Source organism: Pleurodeles waltl, chromosome 5 (genome assembly GCF_031143425.1).
Source record: "Pleurodeles waltl isolate 20211129_DDA chromosome 5, aPleWal1.hap1.20221129, whole genome shotgun sequence".
Taxonomy (NCBI): Eukaryota; Metazoa; Chordata; class Amphibia; order Caudata; family Salamandridae; genus Pleurodeles; species Pleurodeles waltl.
This window is the reverse complement of record NC_090444.1, coordinates 592,298,343-592,318,773: the sequence shown is the minus strand read 5'-3', so window position 1 is coordinate 592,318,773 and position 20,431 is coordinate 592,298,343. Positions and strand designations below refer to the sequence as shown.

Sequence of the window (20,431 nt, the reverse complement as noted above, 5' to 3'; positions counted from 1 at the left end):
TAACAATCCACTTCTATTCCCTATATTTGTGGTCCAAATCTTCACACATTGGAAGCATCTTCATTACGCCAGGTTGCAAAGGCTCATGGTCCAGACTACAGGCAAAGTGCATTGTGACATCACACTTCCTGGGGAACGTTGATGGAAAAGGTGAGTCAGCTGCACAGTAGGCTAGGTGAAGGCTTGTGGGAGTGGAATGGTGTTGTGGTGGGTTCCAGGGCAAAGAGAGCATATGACAAGGTGTCTTAATTTTCACCTGTATTTGAATAGTAAACGCCTTAGTGTTGTACTGGCCTGCTTACTAAGGAGTCCTCAGGCTCAGCCCCATTCAGCTGTGGAACTGATGATGTTGAACCAGACTCTGTAAGAAACTGACGCTTATTTAAAATGTTTCTTTGCTGCTGGGTCTGCTTGGACTGGCGCTTATGTCCTTTTCTCTCCTAGGGTCCTTGGTGTAAGTTACGAAAACCTGACAGAACGTAACTTCAGTGGGGCAGGTAAGTTCACTTGCAGCTTCAGTGTGCGTTGTAAATGTGGTTACATATTGTGATAGAATGACGTTTTAAAACACAGACACACACACACACGAGGGCACGCATTCTCTAGCACTCTCTGAAGGACAAGGGGGAAAGTGCTCTTATGTGGGGCCAGTGGCGCAATGGATAACGCGTCTGACTACGGATCAGAAGATTGTAGGTTCGACTCCTATCTGGCTCGGAAGGGTTGCCAGTCCCTTTTTTCAGGTAATTACTCTTGAGTTGTTAATTATCTCAGCCTTCTTGTAGGATGAACATTCCAGTGCAGGATGTGTCCAGCAATCGTTCCGTGGTAAGGAGGCTGTGATAGCAACTGTGGCAAGTCGAAAGTTTAATTATTGTACTGGATTCTATGAGCCTGACCTTTGAATGTTTCCCAAGCCTAAGCTTTTTGAACAAGAGAGGAAAACTTCACAACATGTGTTTTCTGGAGTGAAAATAGTTTTACTTCAAGGGTTGAGATGCGGGTCGCAGGGGATCTAAAAAATTGGTTGTGCAGGATTGGTAGGAACAACTGTTCAAGACACATGCCTTTTAGAACTCTCTTGAAAACTATAGAAATAAGCCCCATGTGAAAAGGCCCCGGGTGAAAGGGATAACAGGCCTTCTTTTGGATCTGAAGACTGCAGGTTTGAACCCTACGTAGACCTTGCACTTTTTCATCTTTTGCGCTTTTTTAATCAGTAGGCTGCAGTTTAATGCTCATCAGTACTACTACTCTTGGGCACAGGCAGATGTCATTCGATTGATGGCAGCCTCAATAACAAAGCAGGGGACGGCGGGCACACAATTATATGCACAATGAGGCAATGTCTTTGATTTGGTGGAAGAGAATTAGAATGCCTAGGTAGGGGGCGAAAAGTTACACTGCCTCTGAAGGCAACCATTCTTGGAAAGAGCCTGCTTGCAGATGAAAGGAACATTTACCTCCAAAGAATCAATATCGTAAACAGCTCTCAAGGAAATACTACTGACTGGTGGAAGAGAAAGACTGTGGAGCAAGTACTTCCCGAACCATGGGCATTTCTGAGAGAAATGGGGGGAATGATTTCAAATGTTGCCCAGGCGTGGTTGTTGAAAAGTCCATCATAACCCCCCAGTAAATCAGAATTTTGAAACAGCCACGCGTTCACCATAAAGGGGTGCGCTGGTCTGGGATTTCACCAGGGGTCCTTGATCCTTCAAACTAGGTATCAAGGTCGTTAACACAGATGTGTGCCAGAGTCTGTGTGTGTGTGCGCTTGCACTTGATAGATGGCCCTTTTATTTTTGTGAGAATCATAATGCACTGAGCCAGTTCCTTGTTATCCATAGGCCAACACCTGACACACCCAGATGGAACCCAAGGCGGGGAGAGAGGTGGGTTAGAGCAGTTTCAAGAGCATTGTGCTCTTTCTGCCTTCTGCCCCTCTCATCCCCGATCGGCCAAAACCTCTCTAAAAGGCTGCAGGGTGAACATTTCATGGACCTCAGAAACTGAGGGAGGCCGGCCCAATGGGTCCTCCAAGGACCTATAGAACCCGGTGCCTCCCTTGGCCTGGTATTTCCAGCTTCCCCGAGCAATCTGGTGGCAAGGCTGACTTTAGCAGTCCTGCTGAAAAGGGGGTTCCCATATGGCCCAGAGGCCATCATTTGCATAGGCCCTGCCCTTCTCTCTGCTCTGTCCTGCTTCCCACAAAGCAATGCGTCACTGGCAACAGTATAGAGTTGGGGGGCGGGGTGAAGGATAATGACAGGGAGGCTGGAAAATTGAAAGAAAGGTCACTGAAGTGCTGAAGTCTTCCTTGCTAAATGCAGCAGGGCACTGGCATTGGCCTGCAGGAGCAGTTAAAGGCTTACCTTTTCTACTGCAGTGGTAAACACCTTAAGAATGTTGAGGGGAGGGCAATTCAAAAATACAAATGGAAAGGAAGGCACTGGAAGTTGCTGTATTATTACAAGAAGACTTGCAAACAAAGGACCTTTCTCTCTCGAAAGCTGTTAAAAATATGGAACGCTTCACGAATTTGCGTGTCATCCTTGCGCAGGGGCCATGCTAATCTTCTCTGTATCGTTCCAATTTTAGTATATGTGCCGCCGAAGCAAGCACACTTCATTCGAGAGCTTTCAATGTATATACACTCCCTGAATCTGCAGGCTTCAGACGTAGGGTGGCCTGAAAGCGCTGAGTGGATGGTCCAGTAAGCATTCAATTCTGAGACACATGGCAATAAGGCATGAGGCGTAACAATCCACTTCTATTCCCTATATTTGTGGTCCAAATCTTCACACATTGGAAGCATCTTCATTACGCCAGGTTGCAAAGGCTCATGGTCCAGACTACAGGCAAAGTGCATTGTGACATCACACTTCCTGGGGAACGTTGATGGAAAAGGTGAGTCAGCTGCACAGTAGGCTAGGTGAAGGCTTGTGGGAGTGGAATGGTGTTGTGGTGGGTTCCAGGGCAAAGAGAGCATATGACAAGGTGTCTTAATTTTCACCTGTATTTGAATAGTAAACGCCTTAGTGTTGTACTGGCCTGCTTACTAAGGAGTCCTCAGGCTCAGCCCCATACAGCTGTGGAACTGATGATGTTGAACCAGACTCTGTAAGAAACTGACGCTTATTTAAAATGTTTCTTTGCTGCTGGGTCTGCTTGGACTGGCGCTTATGTCCTTTTCTCTCCTAGGGTCCTTGGTGTAAGTTACGAAAACCTGACAGAACGTAACTTCAGTGGGGCAGGTAAGTTCACTTGCAGCTTCAGTGTGCGTTGTAAATGTGGTTACATATTGTGATAGAATGACGTTTTAAAACACAGACACACACACACACGAGGGCACGCATTCTCTAGCACTCTCTGAAGGACAAGGGGGAAAGTGCTCTTATGTGGGGCCAGTGGCGCAATGGATAACGCGTCTGACTACGGATCAGAAGATTGTAGGTTCGACTCCTATCTGGCTCGGAAGGGTTGCCAGACCCTTTTTTCAGGTAATTACTCTTGAGTTGTTAATTATCTCAGCCTTCTTGTAGGATGAACATTCCGGTGCAGGATGTGTCTAGCAATCGTTCCGTGGTAAGGAGGCTGTGATAGCAACTGTGGCAAGTCGAAAGTTTAATTATTGTACTGGATTCTATGAGCCTGACCTTTGAATGTTTCCCAAGCCTAAGCTTTTTGAACAAGAGAGGAAAACTTCACAACATGTGTTTTCTGGAGTGAAAATAGTTTTACTTCAAGGGTTGAGATGCGGGTCGCAGGGGATCTAAAAAATTGGTTGTGCAGGATTGGTAGGAACAACTGTTCAAGACACATGCCTTTTAGAACTCTCTTGAAAACTATAGAAATAAGCCCCGTGTGAAAAGGCCCCGGGTGAAAGGGATAACAGGCCTTCTTTTGGATCTGAAGACTGCAGGTTTGAACCCTACGTAGACCTTGCACTTTTTCATCTTTTGCGCTTTTTTAATCAGTAGGCTGCAGTTTAATGCTCATCAGTACTACTACTCTTGGGCACAGGCAGATGTCATTCGATTGATGGCAGCCTCAATAACAAAGCAGGGGACGGCGGGCACACAATTATATGCACAATGAGGCAATGTCTTTGATTTGGTGGAAGAGAATTAGAATGCCTAGGTAGGGGGCGAAAAGTTACACTGCCTATGAAGGCAACCATTCTTGGAAAGAGCCTGCTTGCAGATGAAAGGAACATTTACCTCCAAAGAATCAATATCGTAAACAGCTCTCAAGGAAATACTACTGACTGGTGGAAGAGAAAGACTGTGGAGCAAGTACTTCCCGAACCATGGGCATTTCTGAGAGAAATGGGGGGAATGATTTCAAATGTTGCCCAGGCGTGGGTGTTGAAAAGTCCATCATAACCCCCCAGTAAATCTGAATTTTGAAACAGCCACGCGTTCACCATAAAGGGGTGCGCTGGTCTGGGATTTCACCAGGGGTCCTTGATCCTTCAAACTAGGTATCAAGGTCGTTAACACAGATGTGTGCCAGAGTCTGTGTGTGTGTGCGCTTGCTCTTGATAGATGGCCCTTTTATTTTTGTGAGAATCATAATGCACTGAGCCAGTTCCTTGTTATCCATAGGCCAACACCTGACACACCCAGATGGAACCCAAGGCGGGGAGAGAGGTGGGTTAGAGCAGTTTCAAGAGCATTGTGCTCTTTCTGCCTTCTGCCCCTCTCATCCCCGATCGGCCAAAACCTCTCTAAAAGGCTGCAGGGTGAACATTTCATGGACCTCAGAAACTGAGGGAGGCCGGCCCAATGGGTCCTCCAAGGACCTATAGAACCCGGTGCCTCCCCTGGCCTGGTATTTCCAGCTTCCCCGAGCAATCTGGTGGCAAGGCTGACTTTAGCAGTCCTGCTGAAAAGGGGGTTCCCATATGGCCCAGAGGCCATCATTTGCATAGGCCCTACCCTTCTCTCTGCTCTGTCCTGCTTCCCACAAAGCAATGCGTCACTGGCAACAGTATAGAGTTGGGGGGCGGGGTGAAGGATAATGACAGGGAGGCTGGAAAATTGAAAGAAAGGTCACTGAAGTGCTGAAGTCTTCCTTGCTAAATGCAGCAGGGCACTGGCATTGGCCTGCAGGAGCAGTTAAAGGCTTACCTTTTCTACTGCAGTGGTAAACACCTTAAGAATGTTGAGGGGAGGGCAATTCAAAAATACAAATGGAAAGGAAGGCACTGGAAGTTGCTGTATTATTACAAGAAGACTTGCAAACAAAGGACCTTTCTCTCTCGAAAGCTGTTAAAAATATGGAACGCTTCACGAATTTGCGTGTCATCCTTGCGCAGGGGCCATGCTAATCTTCTCTGTATCGTTCCAATTTTAGTATATGTGCCGCCGAAGCAAGCACACTTCATTCGAGAGCTTTCAATGTATATACACTCCCTGAATCTGCAGGCTTCAGACGTAGGGTGGCCTGAAAGCGCTGAGTGGATGGTCCAGTAAGCATTCAATTCTGAGACACATGGCAATAAGGCATGAGGCGTAACAATCCACTTCTATTCCCTATATTTGTGGTCCAAATCTTCACACATTGGAAGCATCTTCATTACGCCAGGTTGCAAAGGCTCATGGTCCAGACTACAGGCAAAGTGCATTGTGACATCACACTTCCTGGGGAACGTTGATGGAAAAGGTGAGTCAGCTGCACAGTAGGCTAGGTGAAGGCTTGTGGGAGTGGAATGGTGTTGTGGTGGGTTCCAGGGCAAAGAGAGCATATGACAAGGTGTCTTAATTTTCACCTGTATTTGAATAGTAAACGCCTTAGTGTTGTACTGGCCTGCTTACTAAGGAGTCCTCAGGCTCAGCCCCATACAGCTGTGGAACTGATGATGTTGAACCAGACTCTGTAAGAAACTGACGCTTATTTAAAATGTTTCTTTGCTGCTGGGTCTGCTTGGACTGGCGCTTATGTCCTTTTCTCTCCTAGGGTCCTTGGTGTAAGTTACGAAAACCTGACAGAACGTAACTTCAGTGGGGCAGGTAAGTTCACTTGCAGCTTCAGTGTGCGTTGTAAATGTGGTTACATATTGTGATAGAATGACGTTTTAAAACATAGACACACACACACACGAGGGCACGCATTCTCTAGCACTCTCTGAAGGACAAGGGGGAAAGTGCTCTTATGTGGGGCCAGTGGCGCAATGGATAACGCGTCTGACTACGGATCAGAAGATTGTAGGTTCGACTCCTATCTGGCTCGGAAGGGTTGCCAGACCCTTTTTTCAGGTAATTACTCTTGAGTTGTTAATTATCTCAGCCTTCTTGTAGGATGAACATTCCGGTGCAGGATGTGTCCAGCAATCGTTCCGTGGTAAGGAGGCTGTGATAGCAACTGTGGCAAGTCGAAAGTTTAATTATTGTACTGGATTCTATGAGCCTGACCTTTGAATGTTTCCCAAGCCTAAGCTTTTTGAACAAGAGAGGAAAACTTCACAACATGTGTTTTCTGGAGTGAAAATAGTTTTACTTCAAGGTTTGAGATGCGGGTCGCAGGGGATCTAAAAAATTGGTTGTGCAGGATTGGTAGGAACAACTGTTCAAGACACATGCCTTTTAGAACTCTCTTGAAAACTATAGAAATAAGCCCCGTGTGAAAAGGCCCCGGGTGAAAGGGATAACAGGCCTTCTTTTGGATCTGAAGACTGCAGGTTTGAACCCTACGTAGACCTTGCACTTTTTCATCTTTTGCGCTTTTTTAATCAGTGGGCTGCAGTTTAATGCTCATCAGTACTACTACTCTTGGGCACAGGCAGATGTCATTCGATTGATGGCAGCCTCAATAACAAAGCAGGGGACGGCGGGCACACAATTATATGCACAATGAGGCAATGTCTTTGATTTGGTGGAAGAGAATTAGAATGCCTAGGTAGGGGGCGAAAAGTTACACTGCCTATGAAGGCAACCATTCTTGGAAAGAGCCTGCTTGCAGATGAAAGGAACATTTACCTCCAAAGAATCAATATCGTAAACAGCTCTCAAGGAAATACTACTGACTGGTGGAAGAGAAAGACTGTGGAGCAAGTACTTCCCGAACCATGGGCATTTCTGAGAGAAATGGGGGGAATGATTTCAAATGTTGCCCAGGCGTGGGTGTTGAAAAGTCCATCATAACCCCCCAGTAAATCTGAATTTTGAAACAGCCACGCGTTCACCATAAAGGGGTGCGCTGGTCTGGGATTTCACCAGGGGTCCTTGATCCTTCAAACTAGGTATCAAGGTCGTTAACACAGATGTGTGCCAGAGTCTGTGTGTGTGTGCGCTTGCACTTGATAGATGGCCCTTTTATTTTTGTGAGAATCATAATGCACTGAGCCAGTTCCTTGTTATCCATAGGCCAACACCTGACACACCCAGATGGAACCCAAGGCGGGGAGAGAGGTGGGTTAGAGCAGTTTCAAGAGCATTGTGCTCTTTCTGCCTTCTGCCCCTCTCATCCCCGATCGGCCAAAACCTCTCTAAAAGGCTGCAGGGTGAACATTTCATGGACCTCAGAAACTGAGGGAGGCCGGCCCAATGGGTCCTCCAAGGACCTATAGAACCCGGTGCCTCCCCTGGCCTGGTATTTCCAGCTTCCCCGAGCAATCTGGTGGCAAGGCTGACTTTAGCAGTCCTGCTGAAAAGGGGGTTCCCATATGGCCCAGAGGCCATCATTTGCATAGGCCCTACCCTTCTCTCTGCTCTGTCCTGCTTCCCACAAAGCAATGCGTCACTGGCAACAGTATAGAGTTGGGGGGCGGGGTGAAGGATAATGACAGGGAGGCTGGAAAATTGAAAGAAAGGTCACTGAAGTGCTGAAGTCTTCCTTGCTAAATGCAGCTGGGCACTGGCATTGGCCTGCAGGAGCAGTTAAAGGCTTACCTTTGCTACTGCAGTGGTAAACACCTTAAGAATGTTGAGGGGAGGGCAATTCAAAAATACAAATGGAAAGGAAGGCACTGGAAGTTGCTGTATTATTACAAGAAGACTTGCAAACAAAGGACCTTTCTCTCTCTAAAGCTGTTAAAAATATGGAACGCTTCACGAATTTGCGTGTCATCCTTGCGCAGGGGCCATGCTAATCTTCTCTGTATCGTTCCAATTTTAGTATATGTGCCGCCGAAGCAAGCACACTTCATGCGAGAGCTTTCAATGTATATACACTCCCTGAATCTGCAGGCTTCAGACGTAGGGTGGCCTGAAAGCGCTGAGTGGATGGTCCAGTAAGCATTCAATTCTGAGACACATGGCAATAAGGCATGAGGCGTAACAATCCACTTCTATTCCCTATATTTGTGGTCCAAATCTTCACACATTGGAAGCATCTTCATTACGCCAGGTTGCAAAGGCTCATGGTCCAGACTACAGGCAAAGTGCATTGTGACATCACACTTCCTGGGGAACGTTGATGGAAAAGGTGAGTCAGCTGCACAGTAGGCTAGGTGAAGGCTTGTGGGAGTGGAATGGTGTTGTGGTGGGTTCCAGGGCAAAGAGAGCATATGACAAGGTGTCTTAATTTTCACCTGTATTTGAATAGTAAACGCCTTAGTGTTGTACTGGCCTGCTTACTAAGGAGTCCTCAGGCTCAGCCCCATACAGCTGTGGAACTGATGATGTTGAACCAGACTCTGTAAGAAACTGACGCTTATTTAAAATGTTTCTTTGCTGCTGGGTCTGCTTGGACTGGCGCTTATGTCCTTTTCTCTCCTAGGGTCCTTGGTGTAAGTTACGAAAACCTGACAGAACGTAACTTCAGTGGGGCAGGTAAGTTCACTTGCAGCTTCAGTGTGCGTTGTAAATGTGGTTACATATTGTGATAGAATGACGTTTTAAAACACAGACACACACACACACGAGGGCACGCATTCTCTAGCACTCTCTGAAGGACAAGGGGGAAAGTGCTCTTATGTGGGGCCAGTGGCGCAATGGATAACGCGTCTGACTACGGATCAGAAGATTGTAGGTTCGACTCCTATCTGGCTCGGAAGGGTTGCCAGTCCCTTTTTTCAGGTAATTACTCTTGAGTTGTTAATTATCTCAGCCTTCTTGTAGGATGAACATTCCAGTGCAGGATGTGTCCAGCAATCGTTCCGTGGTAAGGAGGCTGTGATAGCAACTGTGGCAAGTCGAAAGTTTAATTATTGTACTGGATTCTATGAGCCTGACCTTTGAATGTTTCCCAAGCCTAAGCTTTTTGAACAAGAGAGGAAAACTTCACAACATGTGTTTTCTGGAGTGAAAATAGTTTTACTTCAAGGGTTGAGATGCGGGTCGCAGGGGATCTAAAAAATTGGTTGTGCAGGATTGGTAGGAACAACTGTTCAAGACACATGCCTTTTAGAACTCTCTTGAAAACTATAGAAATAAGCCCCATGTGAAAAGGCCCCGGGTGAAAGGGATAACAGGCCTTCTTTTGGATCTGAAGACTGCAGGTTTGAACCCTACGTAGACCTTGCACTTTTTCATCTTTTGCGCTTTTTTAATCAGTAGGCTGCAGTTTAATGCTCATCAGTACTACTACTCTTGGGCACAGGCAGATGTCATTCGATTGATGGCAGCCTCAATAACAAAGCAGGGGACGGCGGGCACAATTATATGCACAATGAGGCAATGTCTTTGATTTGGTGGAAGAGAATTAGAATGCCTAGGTAGGGGGCGAAAAGTTACACTGCCTCTGAAGGCAACCATTCTTGGAAAGAGCCTGCTTGCAGATGAAAGGAACATTTACCTCCAAAGAATCAATATCGTAAACAGCTCTCAAGGAAATACTACTGACTGGTGGAAGAGAAAGACTGTGGAGCAAGTACTTCCCGAACCATGGGCATTTCTGAGAGAAATGGGGGGAATGATTTCAAATGTTGCCCAGGCGTGGTTGTTGAAAAGTCCATCATAACCCCCCAGTAAATCAGAATTTTGAAACAGCCACGCGTTCACCATAAAGGGGTGCGCTGGTCTGGGATTTCACCAGGGGTCCTTGATCCTTCAAACTAGGTATCAAGGTCGTTAACACAGATGTGTGCCAGAGTCTGTGTGTGTGTGCGCTTGCACTTGATAGATGGCCCTTTTATTTTTGTGAGAATCATAATGCACTGAGCCAGTTCCTTGTTATCCATAGGCCAACACCTGACACACCCAGATGGAACCCAAGGCGGGGAGAGAGGTGGGTTAGAGCAGTTTCAAGAGCATTGTGCTCTTTCTGCCTTCTGCCCCTCTCATCCCCGATCGGCCAAAACCTCTCTAAAAGGCTGCAGGGTGAACATTTCATGGACCTCAGAAACTGAGGGAGGCCGGCCCAATGGGTCCTCCAAGGACCTATAGAACCCGGTGCCTCCCTTGGCCTGGTATTTCCAGCTTCCCCGAGCAATCTGGTGGCAAGGCTGACTTTAGCAGTCCTGCTGAAAAGGGGGTTCCCATATGGCCCAGAGGCCATCATTTGCATAGGCCCTGCCCTTCTCTCTGCTCTGTCCTGCTTCCCACAAAGCAATGCGTCACTGGCAACAGTATAGAGTTGGGGGGCGGGGTGAAGGATAATGACAGGGAGGCTGGAAAATTGAAAGAAAGGTCACTGAAGTGCTGAAGTCTTCCTTGCTAAATGCAGCAGGGCACTGGCATTGGCCTGCAGGAGCAGTTAAAGGCTTACCTTTTCTACTGCAGTGGTAAACACCTTAAGAATGTTGAGGGGAGGGCAATTCAAAAATACAAATGGAAAGGAAGGCACTGGAAGTTGCTGTATTATTACAAGAAGACTTGCAAACAAAGGACCTTTCTCTCTCGAAAGCTGTTAAAAATATGGAACGCTTCACGAATTTGCGTGTCATCCTTGCGCAGGGGCCATGCTAATCTTCTCTGTATCGTTCCAATTTTAGTATATGTGCCGCCGAAGCAAGCACACTTCATTCGAGAGCTTTCAATGTATATACACTCCCTGAATCTGCAGGCTTCAGACGTAGGGTGGCCTGAAAGCGCTGAGTGGATGGTCCAGTAAGCATTCAATTCTGAGACACATGGCAATAAGGCATGAGGCGTAACAATCCACTTCTATTCCCTATATTTGTGGTCCAAATCTTCACACATTGGAAGCATCTTCATTACGCCAGGTTGCAAAGGCTCATGGTCCAGACTACAGGCAAAGTGCATTGTGACATCACACTTCCTGGGGAACGTTGATGGAAAAGGTGAGTCAGCTGCACAGTAGGCTAGGTGAAGGCTTGTGGGAGTGGAATGGTGTTGTGGTGGGTTCCAGGGCAAAGAGAGCATATGACAAGGTGTCTTAATTTTCACCTGTATTCGAATAGTAAACGCCTTAGTGTTGTACTGGCCTGCTTACTAAGGAGTCCTCAGGCTCAGCCCCATACAGCTGTGGAACTGATGATGTTGAACCAGACTCTGTAAGAAACTGACGCTTATTTAAAATGTTTCTTTGCTGCTGGGTCTGCTTGGACTGGCGCTTATGTCCTTTTCTCTCCTAGGGTCCTTGGTGTAAGTTACGAAAACCTGACAGAACGTAACTTCAGTGGGGCAGGTAAGTTCACTTGCAGCTTCAGTGTGCGTTGTAAATGTGGTTACATATTGTGATAGAATGACGTTTTAAAACACAGACACACACACACACGAGGGCACGCATTCTCTAGCACTCTCTGAAGGACAAGGGGGAAAGTGCTCTTATGTGGGGCCAGTGGCGCAATGGATAACGCGTCTGACTACGGATCAGAAGATTGCAGGTTCGACTCCTATCTGGCTCGGAAGGGTTGCCAGACCCTTTTTTCAGGTAATTACTCTTGAGTTGTTAATTATCTCAGCCTTCTTGTAGGATGAACATTCCGGTGCAGGATGTGTCTAGCAATCGTTCCGTGGTAAGGAGGCTGTGATAGCAACTGTGGCAAGTCGAAAGTTTAATTATTGTACTGGATTCTATGAGCCTGACCTTTGAATGTTTCCCAAGCCTAAGCTTTTTGAACAAGAGAGGAAAACTTCACAACATGTGTTTTCTGGAGTGAAAATAGTTTTACTTCAAGGGTTGAGATGCGGGTCGCAGGGGATCTAAAAAATTGGTTGTGCAGGATTGGTAGGAACAACTGTTCAAGACACATGCCTTTTAGAACTCTCTTGAAAACTATAGAAATAAGCCCCGTGTGAAAAGGCCCCGGGTGAAAGGGATAACAGGCCTTCTTTTGGATCTGAAGACTGCAGGTTTGAACCCTACGTAGACCTTGCACTTTTTCATCTTTTGCGCTTTTTTAATCAGTAGGCTGCAGTTTAATGCTCATCAGTACTACTACTCTTGGGCACAGGCAGATGTCATTCGATTGATGGCAGCCTCAATAACAAAGCAGGGGACGGCGGGCACACAATTATATGCACAATGAGGCAATGTCTTTGATTTGGTGGAAGAGAATTAGAATGCCTAGGTAGGGGGCGAAAAGTTACACTGCCTATGAAGGCAACCATTCTTGGAAAGAGCCTGCTTGCAGATGAAAGGAACATTTACCTCCAAAGAATCAATATCGTAAACAGCTCTCAAGGAAATACTACTGACTGGTGGAAGAGAAAGACTGTGGAGCAAGTACTTCCCGAACCATGGGCATTTCTGAGAGAAATGGGGGGAATGATTTCAAATGTTGCCCAGGCGTGGGTGTTGAAAAGTCCATCATAACCCCCCAGTAAATCTGAATTTTGAAACAGCCACGCGTTCACCATAAAGGGGTGCGCTGGTCTGGGATTTCACCAGGGGTCCTTGATCCTTCAAACTAGGTATCAAGGTCGTTAACACAGATGTGTGCCAGAGTCTGTGTGTGTGTGCGCTTGCACTTGATAGATGGCCCTTTTATTTTTGTGAGAATCATAATGCACTGAGACAGTTCCTTGTTATCCATAGGCCAACACCTGACACACCCAGATGGAACCCAAGGCGGGGAGAGAGGTGGGTTAGAGCAGTTTCAAGAGCATTGTGCTCTTTCTGCCTTCTGCCCCTCTCATCCCCGATCGGCCAAAACCTCTCTAAAAGGCTGCAGGGTGAACATTTCATGGACCTCAGAAACTGAGGGAGGCCGGCCCAATGGGTCCTCCAAGGACCTATAGAACCCGGTGCCTCCCCTGGCCTGGTATTTCCAGCTTCCCCGAGCAATCTGGTGGCAAGGCTGACTTTAGCAGTCCTGCTGAAAAGGGGGTTCCCATATGGCCCAGAGGCCATCATTTGCATAGGCCCTACCCTTCTCTCTGCTCTGTCCTGCTTCCCACAAAGCAATGCGTCACTGGCAACAGTATAGAGTTGGGGGGCGGGGTGAAGGATAATGACAGGGAGGCTGGAAAATTGAAAGAAAGGTCACTGAAGTGCTGAAGTCTTCCTTGCTAAATGCAGCAGGGCACTGGCATTGGCCTGCAGGAGCAGTTAAAGGCTTACCTTTTCTACTGCAGTGGTAAACACCTTAAGAATGTTGAGGGGAGGGCAATTCAAAAATACAAATGGAAAGGAAGGCACTGGAAGTTGCTGTATTATTACAAGAAGACTTGCAAACAAAGGACCTTTCTCTCTCGAAAGCTGTTAAAAATATGGAACGCTTCACGAATTTGCGTGTCATCCTTGCGCAGGGGCCATGCTAATCTTCTCTGTATCGTTCCAATTTTAGTATATGTGCCGCCGAAGCAAGCACACTTCATTCGAGAGCTTTCAATGTATATACACTCCCTGAATCTGCAGGCTTCAGACGTAGGGTGGCCTGAAAGCGCTGAGTGGATGGTCCAGTAAGCATTCAATTCTGAGACACATGGCAATAAGGCATGAGGCGTAACAATCCACTTCTATTCCCTATATTTGTGGTCCAAATCTTCACACATTGGAAGCATCTTCATTACGCCAGGTTGCAAAGGCTCATGGTCCAGACTACAGGCAAAGTGCATTGTGACATCACACTTCCTGGGGAACGTTGATGGAAAAGGTGAGTCAGCTGCACAGTAGGCTAGGTGAAGGCTTGTGGGAGTGGAATGGTGTTGTGGTGGGTTCCAGGGCAAAGAGAGCATATGACAAGGTGTCTTAATTTTCACCTGTATTTGAATAGTAAACGCCTTAGTGTTGTACTGGCCTGCTTACTAAGGAGTCCTCAGGCTCAGCCCCATACAGCTGTGGAACTGATGATGTTGAACCAGACTCTGTAAGAAACTGACGCTTATTTTAAATGTTTCTTTGCTGCTGGGTCTGCTTGGACTGGCGCTTATGTCCTTTTCTCTCCTAGGGTCCTTGGTGTAAGTTACGAAAACCTGACAGAACGTAACTTCAGTGGGGCAGGTAAGTTCACTTGCAGCTTCAGTGTGCGTTGTAAATGTGGTTACATATTGTGATAGAATGACGTTTTAAAACATAGACACACACACACACGAGGGCACGCATTCTCTAGCACTCTCTGAAGGACAAGGGGGAAAGTGCTCTTATGTGGGGCCAGTGGCGCAATGGATAACGCGTCTGACTACGGATCAGAAGATTGTAGGTTCGACTCCTATCTGGCTCGGAAGGGTTGCCAGACCCTTTTTTCAGGTAATTACTCTTGAGTTGTTAATTATCTCAGCCTTCTTGTAGGATGAACATTCCGGTGCAGGATGTGTCCAGCAATCGTTCCGTGGTAAGGAGGCTGTGATAGCAACTGTGGCAAGTCGAAAGTTTAATTATTGTACTGGATTCTATGAGCCTGACCTTTGAATGTTTCCCAAGCCTAAGCTTTTTGAACAAGAGAGGAAAACTTCACAACATGTGTTTTCTGGAGTGAAAATAGTTTTACTTCAAGGGTTGAGATGCGGGTCGCAGGGGATCTAAAAAATTGGTTGTGCAGGATTGGTAGGAACAACTGTTCAAGACACATGCCTTTTAGAACTCTCTTGAAAACTATAGAAATAAGCCCCGTGTGAAAAGGCCCCGGGTGAAAGGGATAACAGGCCTTCTTTTGGATCTGAAGACTGCAGGTTTGAACCCTACGTAGACCTTGCACTTTTTCATCTTTTGCGCTTTTTTAATCAGTGGGCTGCAGTTTAATGCTCATCAGTACTACTACTCTTGGGCACAGGCAGATGTCATTCGATTGATGGCAGCCTCAATAACAAAGCAGGGGACGGCGGGCACACAATTATATGCACAATGAGGCAATGTCTTTGATTTGTGGGAAGAGAATTAGAATGCCTAGGTAGGGGGCGAAAAGTTACACTGCCTATGAAGGCAACCATTCTTGGAAAGAGCCTGCTTGCAGATGAAAGGAACATTTACCTCCAAAGAATCAATATCGTAAACAGCTCTCAAGGAAATACTACTGACTGGTGGAAGAGAAAGACTGTGGAGCAAGTACTTCCCGAACCATGGGCATTTCTGAGAGAAATGGGGGGAATGATTTCAAATGTTGCCCAGGCGTGGGTGTTGAAAAGTCCATCATAACCCCCCAGTAAATCTGAATTTTGAAACAGCCACGCGTTCACCATAAAGGGGTGCGCTGGTCTGGGATTTCACCAGGGGTCCTTGATCCTTCAAACTAGGTATCAAGGTCGTTAACACAGATGTGTGCCAGAGTCTGTGTGTGTGTGCGCTTGCACTTGATAGATGGCCCTTTTATTTTTGTGAGAATCATAATGCACTGAGCCAGTTCCTTGTTATCCATAGGCCAACACCTGACACACCCAGATGGAACCCAAGGCGGGGAGAGAGGTGGGTTAGAGCAGTTTCAAGAGCATTGTGCTCTTTCTGCCTTCTGCCCCTCTCATCCCCGATCGGCCAAAACCTCTCTAAAAGGCTGCAGGGTGAACATTTCATGGACCTCAGAAACTGAGGGAGGCCGGCCCAATGGGTCCTCCAAGGACCTATAGAACCCGGTGCCTCCCCTGGCCTGGTATTTCCAGCTTCCCCGAGCAATCTGGTGGCAAGGCTGACTTTAGCAGTCCTGCTGAAAAGGGGGTTCCCATATGGCCCAGAGGCCATCATTTGCATAGGCCCTACCCTTCTCTCTGCTCTGTCCTGCTTCCCACAAAGCAATGCGTCACTGGCAACAGTATAGAGTTGGGGGGCGGGGTGAAGGATAATGACAGGGAGGCTGGAAAATTGAAAGAAAGGTCACTGAAGTGCTGAAGTCTTCCTTGCTAAATGCAGCTGGGCACTGGCATTGGCCTGCAGGAGCAGTTAAAGGCTTACCTTTGCTACTGCAGTGGTAAACACCTTAAGAATGTTGAGGGGAGGGCAATTCAAAAATACAAATGGAAAGGAAGGCACTGGAAGTTGCTGTATTATTACAAGAAGACTTGCAAACAAAGGACCTTTCTCTCTCTAAAGCTGTTAAAAATATGGAACGCTTCACGAATTTGCGTGTCATCCTTGCGCAGGGGCCATGCTAATCTTCTCTGTATCGTTCCAATTTTAGTATATGTGCCGCCGAAGCAAGCACACTTCATGCGAGAGCTTTCAATGTATATACACTCCCTGAATCTGCAGGCTTCAGACGTAGGGTGGCCTGAAAGCGCTGAGTGGATGGTCCAGTAAGCATTCAATTCTGAGACACATGGCAATAAGGCATGAGGCGTAACAATCCACTTCTATTCCCTATATTTGTGGTCCAAATCTTCACACATTGGAAGCATCTTCATTACGCCAGGTTGCAAAGGCTCATGGTCCAGACTACAGGCAAAGTGCATTGTGACATCACACTTCCTGGGGAACGTTGATGGAAAAGGTGAGTCAGCTGCACAGTAGGCTAGGTGAAGGCTTGTGGGAGTGGAATGGTGTTGTGGTGGGTTCCAGGGCAAAGAGAGCATATGACAAGGTGTCTTAATTTTCACCTGTATTTGAATAGTAAACGCCTTAGTGTTGTACAGGCCTGCTTACTAAGGAGTCCTCAGGCTCAGCCCCGTACAGCTGTGGAACTGATGATGTTGAACCAGACTCTGTAAGAAACTGACGCTTATTTAAAATGTTTCTTTGCTGCTGGGTCTGCTTGGACTGGCGCTTATGTCCTTTTCTCTCCTAGGGTCCTTGGTGTAAGTTACGAAAACCTGACAGAACGTAACTTCAGTGGGGCAGGTAAGTTCACTTGCAGCTTCAGTGTGCGTTGTAAATGTGGTTACATATTGTGATAGAATGACGTTTTAAAACACAGACACACACACACACGAGGGCACGCATTCTCTAGCACTCTCTGAAGGACAAGGGGGAAAGTGCTCTTATGTGGGGCCAGTGGCGCAATGGATAACGTGTCTGACTACGGATCAGAAGATTGTAGGTTCGACTCCTATCTGGCTCGGAAGGGTTGCCAGTCCCTTTTTTCAGGTAATTACTCTTGAGTTGTTAATTATCTCAGCCTTCTTGTAGGATGAACATTCCGGTGCAGGATGTGTCCAGCAATCGTTCCGTGGTAAGGAGGCTGTGATAGCAACTGTGGCAAGTCGAAAGTTTAATTATTGTACTGGATTCTATGAGCCTGACCTTTGAATGTTTCCCAAGCCTAAGCTTTTTGAACAAGAGAGGAAAACTTCACAACATGTGTTTTCTGGAGTGAAAATAGTTTTACTTCAAGGGTTGAGATGCGGGTCGCAGGGGATCTAAAAAATTGGTTGTGCAGGATTGGTAGGAACAACTGTTCAAGACACATGCCTTTTAGAACTCTCTTGAAAACTATAGAAATAAGCCCCATGTGAAAAGGCCCCGGGTGAAAGGGATAACAGGCCTTCTTTTGGATCTGAAGACTGCAGGTTTGAACCCTACGTAGACCTTGCACTTTTTCATCTTTTGCGCTTTTTTAATCAGTAGGCTGCAGTTTAATGCTCATCAGTACTACTACTCTTGGGCACAGGCAGATGTCATTAGATTGATGGCAGCCTCAATAACAAAGCAGGGGACGGCGGGCACACAATTATATGCACAATGAGGCAATGTCTTTGATTTGGTGGAAGAGAATTAGAATGCCTAGGTAGGGGGCGAAAAGTTACACTGCCTCTGAAGGCAACCATTCTTGGAAAGAGCCTGCTTGCAGATGAAAGGAACATTTACCTCCAAAGAATCAATATCGTAAACAGCTCTCAAGGAAATACTACTGACTGGTGGAAGAGAAAGACTGTGGAGCAAGTACTTCCCGAACCATGGGCATTTCTGAGAGAAATGGGGGGAATGATTTCAAATGTTGCCCAGGCGTGGTTGTTGAAAAGTCCATCATAACCCCCCAGTAAATCTGAATTTTGAAACAGCCACGCGTTCACCATAAAGGGGTGCGCTGGTCTGGGATTTCACCAGGGGTCCTTGATCCTTCAAACTAGGTATCAAGGTCGTTAACACAGATGTGTGCCAGAGTCTGTGTGTGTGTGCGCTTGCACTTGATAGATGGCCCTTTTATTTTTGTGAGAATCATAATGCAGTGAGCCAGTTCCTTGTTATCCATAGGCCAACACCTGACACACCCAGATGGAACCCAAGGCGGGGAGAGAGGTGGGTTAGAGCAGTTTCAAGAGCATTGTGCTCTTTCTGCCTTCTGCCCCTCTCATCCCCGATCGGCCAAAACCTCTCTAAAAGGCTGCAGGGTGAACATTTCATGGACCTCAGAAACTGAGGGAGGCCGGCCCAATGGGTCCTCCAAGGACCTATAGAACCCGGTGCTTCCCCTGGCCTGGTATTTCCAGCTTCCCCGAGCAATCTGGTGGCAAGGCTGACTTTAGCAGTCCTGCTGAAAAGGGGGTTCCCATATGGCCCAGAGGCCATCATTTGCATAGGCCCTACCCTTCTCTCTGCTCTGTCCTGCTTCCCACAAAGCAATGCGTCACTGGCAACAGTATAGAGTTGGGGGGCGGGGTGAAGGATAATGACAGGGAGGCTGGAAAATTGAAAGAAAGGTCACTGAAGTGCTGAAGTCTTCCTTGCTAAATGCAGCTGGGCACTGGCATTGGCCTGCAGGAGCAGTTAAAGGCTTACCTTTTCTACTGCAGTGGTAAACACCTTAAGAATGTTGAGGGGAGGGCAATTCAAAAATACAAATGGAAAGGAAGGCACTGGAAGTTGCTGTATTATTACAAGAAGACTTGCAAACAAAGGACCTTTCTCTCTCTAAAGCTGTTAAAAATATGGAACGCTTCACGAATTTGCGTGTCATCCTTGCGCAGGGGCCATGCTAATCTTCTCTGTATCGTTCCAATTTTAGTATATGTGCCGCCGAAGCAAGCACACTTCATGGGAGAGCTTTCAATGTATATACACTCCCTGAATCTGCAGGCTTCAGACGTAGGGTGGCCTGAAAGCGCTGAGTGGATGGTCCAGTAAGCATTCAATTCTGAGACATATGGCAATAAGGCATGAGGCGTAACAATCCACTTCTATTCCCTATATTTGTGGTCCAAATCTTCACACATTGGAAGCATCTTCATTACGCCAGGTTGCAAAGGCTCATGGTCCAGACTACAGGCAAAGTGCATTGTGACATCACACTTCCTGGGGAACGTTGATGGAAAAGGTGAGTCAGCTGCACAGTAGGCTAGGTGAAGGCTTGTGGGAGTGGAATGGTGTTGTGGTGGGTTCCAGGGCAAAGAGAGCATATGACAAGGTGTCTTAATTTTCACCTGTATTTGAATAGTAAACGCCTTAGTGTTGTACTGGCCTGCTTACTAAGGAGTCCTCAGGCTCAGCCCCATACAGCTGTGGAACTGATGATGTTGAACCAGACTCTGTAAGAAACTGACGCTTATTTAAAATGTTTCTTTGCTGCTGGGTCTGCTTGGACTGGCGCTTATGTCCTTTTCTCTCCTAGGGTCCTTGGTGTAAGTTACGAAAACCTGACAGAACGTAACTTCAGTGGGGCAGGTAAGTTCACTTGCAGCTTCAGTGTGCGTTGTAAATGTGGTTACATATTGTGATAGAATGACGTTTTAAAACACAGACACACACACACACAAGGGCACGCATTCTCTAGCACTCTCTGAAGGACAAGGGGGAAAGTGCTCTTATGTGGGGCCAGTGGGGCAATGGATAACTCGTCTGACTACGGATCAGAAGATTGTAGGTTCGACTCCTATCTGGCTCGGAAGGGTTGCCAGTCCCTTTTTTCAGGTAATTACTCTTGAGTTGTTAATTATCTCAGCCTTCTTGTAGGATGAACATTCCGGTGCAGGATGTGTCCAGCAATCGTTCCGTGGTAAGGAGGCTGTGATAGCAACTGTGGCAAGTCGAAAGTTTAATTATTGTACTGGATTCTATGAGCCTGACCTTTGAATGTTTCCCAAGCCTAAGCTTTTTGAACAAGAGAGGAAAACTTCACAACATGTGTTTTCTGGAGTGAAAATAGTTTTACTTCAAGGGTTGAGATGCGGGTCGCAGGGGATCTAAAAAATTGGTTGTGCAGGCTTGGTAGGAACAACTGTTCAAGACACATGCCTTTTAGAACTCTCTTGAAAACTATAGAAATAACCCCGTGTGAAAA

The 20,431-nt window shown here is 46.8% G+C and overlaps 14 non-coding genes across 14 annotated transcripts; 7 read left to right on the top strand and 7 right to left on the bottom strand.

Moving 5' to 3' along the window:
* Positions 1-644: 644 nt before the first annotated feature.
* TRNAR-ACG (transfer RNA arginine (anticodon ACG)) lies at positions 645-717 on the top strand. Its single transcript has one exon. It is a non-coding gene; the product is annotated as a tRNA-Arg (tRNA).
* Positions 718-2,518: 1,801 nt separating this feature from the next.
* On the bottom strand, positions 2,519-2,625 carry LOC138297820 (U6 spliceosomal RNA). The gene has a single exon (XR_011204359.1). It is a non-coding gene; the product is annotated as a U6 spliceosomal RNA (small nuclear RNA).
* A 779-nt stretch (positions 2,626-3,404) lies between these two features.
* TRNAR-ACG (transfer RNA arginine (anticodon ACG)) lies at positions 3,405-3,477 on the top strand. The gene has a single exon. It is a non-coding gene; the product is annotated as a tRNA-Arg (tRNA).
* Positions 3,478-5,278: 1,801 nt separating this feature from the next.
* Positions 5,279-5,385, bottom strand: LOC138297819 (U6 spliceosomal RNA). Its single transcript, XR_011204358.1, has one exon. It is a non-coding gene; the product is annotated as a U6 spliceosomal RNA (small nuclear RNA).
* A 779-nt stretch (positions 5,386-6,164) lies between these two features.
* Positions 6,165-6,237, top strand: TRNAR-ACG (transfer RNA arginine (anticodon ACG)). Its single transcript has one exon. It is a non-coding gene; the product is annotated as a tRNA-Arg (tRNA).
* Positions 6,238-8,038: 1,801 nt separating this feature from the next.
* Positions 8,039-8,145, bottom strand: LOC138297818 (U6 spliceosomal RNA). Its single transcript, XR_011204357.1, has one exon. It is a non-coding gene; the product is annotated as a U6 spliceosomal RNA (small nuclear RNA).
* A 779-nt stretch (positions 8,146-8,924) lies between these two features.
* TRNAR-ACG (transfer RNA arginine (anticodon ACG)) lies at positions 8,925-8,997 on the top strand. The gene has a single exon. It is a non-coding gene; the product is annotated as a tRNA-Arg (tRNA).
* A 1,799-nt stretch (positions 8,998-10,796) lies between these two features.
* Positions 10,797-10,903, bottom strand: LOC138297817 (U6 spliceosomal RNA). The gene has a single exon (XR_011204356.1). It is a non-coding gene; the product is annotated as a U6 spliceosomal RNA (small nuclear RNA).
* A 779-nt stretch (positions 10,904-11,682) lies between these two features.
* Positions 11,683-11,755, top strand: TRNAR-ACG (transfer RNA arginine (anticodon ACG)). The gene has a single exon. It is a non-coding gene; the product is annotated as a tRNA-Arg (tRNA).
* Positions 11,756-13,556: 1,801 nt separating this feature from the next.
* Positions 13,557-13,663, bottom strand: LOC138297816 (U6 spliceosomal RNA). Its single transcript, XR_011204355.1, has one exon. It is a non-coding gene; the product is annotated as a U6 spliceosomal RNA (small nuclear RNA).
* Positions 13,664-14,442: 779 nt separating this feature from the next.
* Positions 14,443-14,515, top strand: TRNAR-ACG (transfer RNA arginine (anticodon ACG)). Its single transcript has one exon. It is a non-coding gene; the product is annotated as a tRNA-Arg (tRNA).
* Positions 14,516-16,316: 1,801 nt separating this feature from the next.
* Positions 16,317-16,423, bottom strand: LOC138297814 (U6 spliceosomal RNA). The gene has a single exon (XR_011204353.1). It is a non-coding gene; the product is annotated as a U6 spliceosomal RNA (small nuclear RNA).
* A 779-nt stretch (positions 16,424-17,202) lies between these two features.
* TRNAR-ACG (transfer RNA arginine (anticodon ACG)) lies at positions 17,203-17,275 on the top strand. Its single transcript has one exon. It is a non-coding gene; the product is annotated as a tRNA-Arg (tRNA).
* Positions 17,276-19,076: 1,801 nt separating this feature from the next.
* LOC138297813 (U6 spliceosomal RNA) lies at positions 19,077-19,183 on the bottom strand. Its single transcript, XR_011204352.1, has one exon. It is a non-coding gene; the product is annotated as a U6 spliceosomal RNA (small nuclear RNA).
* Positions 19,184-20,431: the final 1,248 nt, after the last annotated feature.